The following is a 6327-nucleotide window of genomic DNA, read 5'->3' on the forward strand; positions in this document are numbered from 1 at the left end:
CTAAATGAATAATGTGTAAAAAAATTAATGAATGAAAATCATTTGAAATTAAAAAATCACTTCTAAATCATTTAAATTATGTTGACAAAAAATCATATGAAAAACAAATAGACGAATATAAAAATGAATGATGAATTTATAAATTAAGGAAAATCATATTAAAATATCTGAATCATACAAAAGATTCACACCTTGTGTGACAAAACATTACGTGAATTTGAATGAACTGTGTGAATAAATCACATGTGAAATAAATAATAACTGGAACAAGAAATCAAGTCAAAAGTGGTTCTTAAAATGCCTAAACATTACATATAATAAAAACTCTGATATGGTGAAAACTCCATAATGTTCATGCTAAATTAACCAAGCAGTTTTTTTTATATTATTTAAAAAAAAAATTACAGGTTTTAAATACACATCACTGGAGTTCAGGTCCCGTTCCACCTCATTGTGAGTGTGACATTGGCATCACTTTAGATGTCAAAAGCACCAACACACCCCTCTGGTGCGGTTATGTACATGTTGTGCCTCTTAACAAGAGACGTGTGATTATCTTAAGCTACTCTGTGCTTTTACAGAGCTGTACGTTCATCATGTCAGAGAACCACACACCCACAGGGCAGAGTTGAGCACCAGAACGACTCAGCATGCCCACGGCATTACACCAGCCCCTGTAAAACAGAAGAGCAAATAAACAAGCCAGTCCTTCACATGTCTCATAAGTGACTCCGAAGCGAGCACTTTGGTTAGCAGTTTGGTATAACACCTATGGAAGACACTTCAAGTTTTTATAAACAATAAAATCAGTAAAAGTTAATATATAAAGTATTCATCGATGTGCTATTAAGGAAGAAATAGCTCAGAGGTAAAGACGTTAGATTTCTGATTTATGGAAATGGAAGTGAGATTGGGATGGTGTACGTTGTGAGTGGTCCAAGATTCCTCAATAACCTCAACAGGTTGAGCCTCAGCGCACTTTAATGTACACGACCCCAATAAATATTTATGGTGGTGCCAATTGTTATCAAATGAGTTTTGCTAAAAATACTGCAATATTATTTGTGCTTGATAGTTTTTGGGGTGAAATAGTGTTTAATATGTATCATTGCACAAATGTCATTTATTGTGATGTGATGGTGGCTCAAGTGGTTAAGGCTCTGGCTTGTTGATGAGATTTCAAGCCCCAGCTCTGCTAGGCTACCCCTGTTGGGCCCTTGAACAAGGCCCTTAACCCTCACTGCTCCAGGGGTGCTGTATCATGGCTGACCCTGCGCTCTGACCCCAAACTTCAAAGTTGGAATATGTGAAGAAAGAATTTCATTGTGCTGTAATGTATATTTGACAAAATAAAAGCTTCTTCTTCTATGTTCACACACAAAATGATTTTATTGTGCATGTCACCAGTTGGCATTCCTACTATCTCTTGCCATAGTAATAATGTTTATCAGTGGGTGGTGCAACCAACATTCCAAATCATTTTTTTTAGGAGTTTAGGGTTTGTGTCTTTCAGCCGTATATATATATCATATATATATATACGGCTGTATATATATCATGTCCCTGGACACACCCACATCAACGCTCACATCAACAAAAGTGGGCAGCTTTCACTGAAAATGTCTTTGCGTCTGCGGGTTGCTGTGTGTTACAAATCATGTTCATGTGTTCTGTTCATGTTTTTTTTTTTTGTATTTGCATCTAAGATACATCTAATGTCAGCTTCCTTTAAGAAACTCATGGGTGCTTTTTCAATTTTTTGATACTTTATGTGATTTCTGTTAGTATAATTTCCTAGTGTATCATATTTCTGTTTGATCTGGGGGTATTTTTTAATTCTTAAAATGCATTTTAGGTGTATTCTTAACTATCACTGACATTCTCTTATTTGCGTGAATTTCCATGCAAGATAGCGGACTATCGGCTTAACATTTCAGTGAGCTTATTAAAGCCAATGTACAGTATTTTAACTGATATAATTATTACTATTATGATATAACTACTGAGATTATTAAGCCTATTTCTGGTGCTTTGATGTTCCAAATATTGTCCACTTCAGGTATATTGGCTCTCTCTACCAACTATTCACCTAATAGCAAATAAATAAACGTATTATTATTATTATTATTATTATTATTATTATTATTATTATTATTATTATTATTATTATTATTATTTAATCTAACTGATTGTACCCTTAAGTTATTTTGGCAACTATTATATTTCATCTGGAAAATACTTAGGGCTTGGTTGTGAACTTAAGTGCCCTAAATAAAAAGAACTGTACAAAAATCCCCTCTTTGTGGCATGAGTAAACCACTACAAGCTCTAATTAACTGTGTATACACCTGAGAGGGGATTATCTGGGATCAGGTTGTGCATGAGTCTGCTCGTTGCACATTCGTTTTGATCCATCGGTGTGATATGGTTCTCCCTGGCCTGAGGTCAGACACATACACAAAAGCTGGGCTGATTCACAGTCTGTGTCGTGACAAAGTAAGAAAGCAGAGATTTTTGGCCCTTTTACCAAAGTAGGCTAGATTCTTTTTTGGCAGTTGAGATTCCAACAAGCCCTGCAAACATCTCCGGACCACAGAATCCATGTCAGAACAGAATTTCTTTTTTATCCTAGAGACATGAGAGACACAGCTCTCTCTCTCTCTCTCTCTCTCTCTCTCTCTCTCTCTCTCTCTCTCTCTCTCTCTCTCTCTCTCTCTCTCTGTGTTGTGTTATAATCTAGACAAAGATAGCAGGGAATTCAGCTTATTCTATTCATTGACTGTATCAAAATAGTGGCAGCAAGGAAGAGGGTTATCTGGTGGAAGTTTTCTATTGATGTGGGATGTAGGAAATCGCAATAATAAACAATAACAGTGAATGCTGTGTCAGGAATTTTAGTTCAGCAATGTTAGATTACTACTGATAAAGGCCTCTTATTTTCCCTACACACAGAGCTCTAGTATACTGTATATCAATATAGCCATCGGAATGTTCTAAGTTCTAAGCCACATTCTAAGTAAAATGCAAGACTGTACAGAAGCTATCTTTTACTAAATTCTAAGAAAATTGACATGCATATGTTCGTATGTAATGTAAATACTAATTAAACATCTTGTCATTAATCTAGCTTGGTGGTTTCAAAATTCCTAAACTTTGCATGCATGTGTGAAGATTATCGTGAACAAAATGTGTAAGAATGCTAAACCAATCAGAATCAGGCCGATGCTAACAAAACTCTGCTGTCTGTGCTGCAATCTATTTCCAAGTTCTGGTTTCTGTGTGTTTTATTGTCAAACTTTTGTCTTTGTAGTCACATGTTTTATGTGCCACAGTATCACTCATATTTTGTTTGTTCTTTGCTTTGTAACCATGAAAAATACTCTCTGCACTTGCATCTTCATCTCACAATCCCTGACATACCTTTAACAGAACAGATTTATCTAACGAAAAAAATCCTTACATTCTAGTTGTCCAAATAGTATGCTCCTAAATGTGTTACTATTTTTGAGAACACATTAGGTCCAGGTTTTAGGTCCATTTTTCACTAGCATATTAGTTTTTGTGTTAAGATTAGGATTAAATGCATTCAATTCATGTGATCAAAATGGTGCAAAAGTTCATTCATTCATTTTCTACCATTTATCCGAACTACCTCGGGTCACGGGGAGCCTGTGCCTATCTCAGACGTCATCGGGCATCAAGGCAGGATACACCCTGGATGGAGTGCCAACCCATCGCAGGGCACACACACTCTCTTTCACTCACACACTCACACACTACAGACAATTTTCCAGAGATGCCAATCAACCTACTGTACCATGCATGTCTTTGGACCGGGGGAGGAAACCAGAGTACCCGGAGGAAACCCCCAAGGCACGGGGAGAACATGCAAACTCCACACACACAAGGTGGAGGCGGGAATCGAACCCCCAACCCTGGAGGTGTGAGGCGAACATGCTAACCACTAGTCCACCGTGCCCCCCCCCCCTTTTTTTTTTATTGTCGAACAAAAAAAAATATTTTTTTAGTTCTATCGTCGGGAGGTTTTTCCAAGAATCCTGATAATAAAATAGCTATACATAGCCAAATTGAGAAGATTTTTACAAAATTTTGTTCAATTTGGCTATGTATGAACATGAATTTCTTTCTTTCTCTCTCTCTCTCTCTCTCTCTCTCTCTCTCTCTCTCTCTCTCTCTCTCTCTCTCTCACTCTCTCTCTCTCTCTCTTTCTCCTGTCAGTCACATTGATACTGGCCAATCATAGGTAGCAGTATATGGAAAATGGCAGCATGCTTTCCAATAATTGTCTTATACTGCACTATAATGCGGCATAACAATTTAAAAAACAGAGAAATGGTAGAGGAGAGCTGTCAGATTTCAGGTGAGCAAATTGTGGAGGATAACATAGGGAAAATGTCAAAGTAAGTATTGTATGACTTATTTATAGACTGTGCTTCATAATAAAAACATAATGAAGATTTGTTTCAGTGAAGATCTTATAATCAGTAATCTGTAAGCCACTTTGGGATCTTTTATGTCAACTCAAAACAAAAAATACTAACTGGAATGGTTTAGAATTGTTATTAGGTCTAGAGGAAAAAGGAATTTTACAACAAGCAATGTGGAGCTGTTTGCTTAAATGGACTTGACTAAATCAGCTGAACTCCTTTAAAAACAACTCATTCTTTCTTTTCCTCCCTGATAACTTCTCTGCCAAATTTTAAAAGCATACCCCCAGGGATAAAAACAATGTGTGAGAGCTGATGCTATCTGTGTAGCTGAGGTCTGCAGCAGCAGGAGAATGGTAGCATTGTACATACTTACTGTACAGTGGAGATGGAGAACAGTGAACAAGCACCTGAGAGAAACCAGAGAGATCTGCCAGATCACACCAATCCCACCAGACCAGCCCTTTATTTTTCAAGTAGTGGCAGGAAAAGTTTTTAAAAAGCTTTTTAAGGTTGAGAGAGCTAAGGTGACTCGGGCAAGGGTATGCATGCAAACATGCAGAATTTTCTAGAATAGTTATTATGTAAAAATGGACATGTTGTAAATGCATATTTGCCCTAATATAAACTGGTGTTTTGCTGCTATGCCCATCACACACTAGCCTAGACGTGCACACAGAGAGGCAGCATTGTGTACTGTTCCCTAGAGGCCATGCCCAAATAGATGCTGACATTTCTCCAAGAGAAAAAAAGCCATGTAAAGAAGTGAAAAGAGGCCACTGAATGAACTACTTGACTCTGCTAAGATATGGTCATTGGAGGATTAGGTGTGGATGGTACACACATATCTCCTGTTACACACGGTCAAGCATCTGATGTTCGTGGCTCTGGTTTCACCTTGTGTAGAGCCTGTGGATGCAACATAGGCTGCTAAAACACACACAAAAAAGAAATAAATTCACTGTGGGGTAGATGTTTAATGAAAATATAGGTTCATGGTATTTAGTATATCCATCACAACAACCTATAGTTCAATTCAATTCAATTTATTTTAACAAGATCGCAGCTTTACAGAAGTACAGTATGGAAACAGAAGACAGAGAGAGAGAGAGAGAGAGAGAGAGAGAGAGAGAGAGAGAGAGAGAGAGAGAGAGAGAGAGAGAGAGAACAAAAATAAATAAATATATAATAATAATAATAAGAAGAAGAAGAAGAAGAAGAAGAAGAAGAAGAAGAACAAGAACAAGAACAAGAACAAGAACAAGAACAAATAAGGATGAAAATAAATAAATGAATATATACAATTAAAGTTTAAATCTAATTAAAAAAAAATTAAATTAAAATTTAAAATACTATATATTATCGCAAACTCTGAGTTCAGCACAAACCTGATTGCTGATAAAAACCAGACCATACAAAGTTCCCTTTCGGAACTCGAGCTGCGTCGAAACGCTATGGGAACGCCCTCTGCGTGACCGCGCTTTGAACCACGTGTGTAATCTGACCAATAGGCTTTGGAACGTGACGTCATCGGCGGGTGACATCGCGTAAACAGGAAGCTACAAATGGCTGCGAGATGGACAAGACGCCAGCTTCTGCTCGTTCAGGTAAGCGCTGTTTTCTGATACTGTGTTTTTCTGATAGAGTGATGGCTAGCAGACAGAACTTCCGAAAGTGTGTTTTTCCGTGTCCCCGTTTTATTACCGGGAAGGATTCGCATGATCAATGCGTTGTTTGCTTGGGAGTGGAGCATGCACAATCGGCTCTCGAGGTAGTCGATTGCTCACATTGCAGCCGCATGGCTATGCGCACGCTTCGCTCCCGGAGAGCGCTCTTCGAGAAGAGCGCTCTCCCTCGCGGCTCCGGTCCCGCTCTTGCC

General features: G+C 38.0%; 1 long non-coding RNA gene across 1 annotated transcript; it reads right to left on the bottom strand.

Annotated features, from left to right (window-relative positions):
* Nucleotides 1–203: 203 nt before the first annotated feature.
* On the bottom strand, nucleotides 204–5882 carry LOC113646677. The gene is made up of 3 exons (XR_003441500.2): nucleotides 5837–5882; nucleotides 5293–5378; nucleotides 204–674 (listed from the first exon to the last, which is right to left on the bottom strand). It is a non-coding gene; the product is annotated as an uncharacterized LOC113646677 (long non-coding RNA).
* Nucleotides 5883–6327: the final 445 nt, after the last annotated feature.

The sequence above is a fragment of the Tachysurus fulvidraco genome, chromosome 2 (genome assembly GCF_022655615.1).
Source record: "Tachysurus fulvidraco isolate hzauxx_2018 chromosome 2, HZAU_PFXX_2.0, whole genome shotgun sequence".
Lineage (NCBI taxonomy): Eukaryota > Metazoa > Chordata > Actinopteri > Siluriformes > Bagridae > Tachysurus > Tachysurus fulvidraco.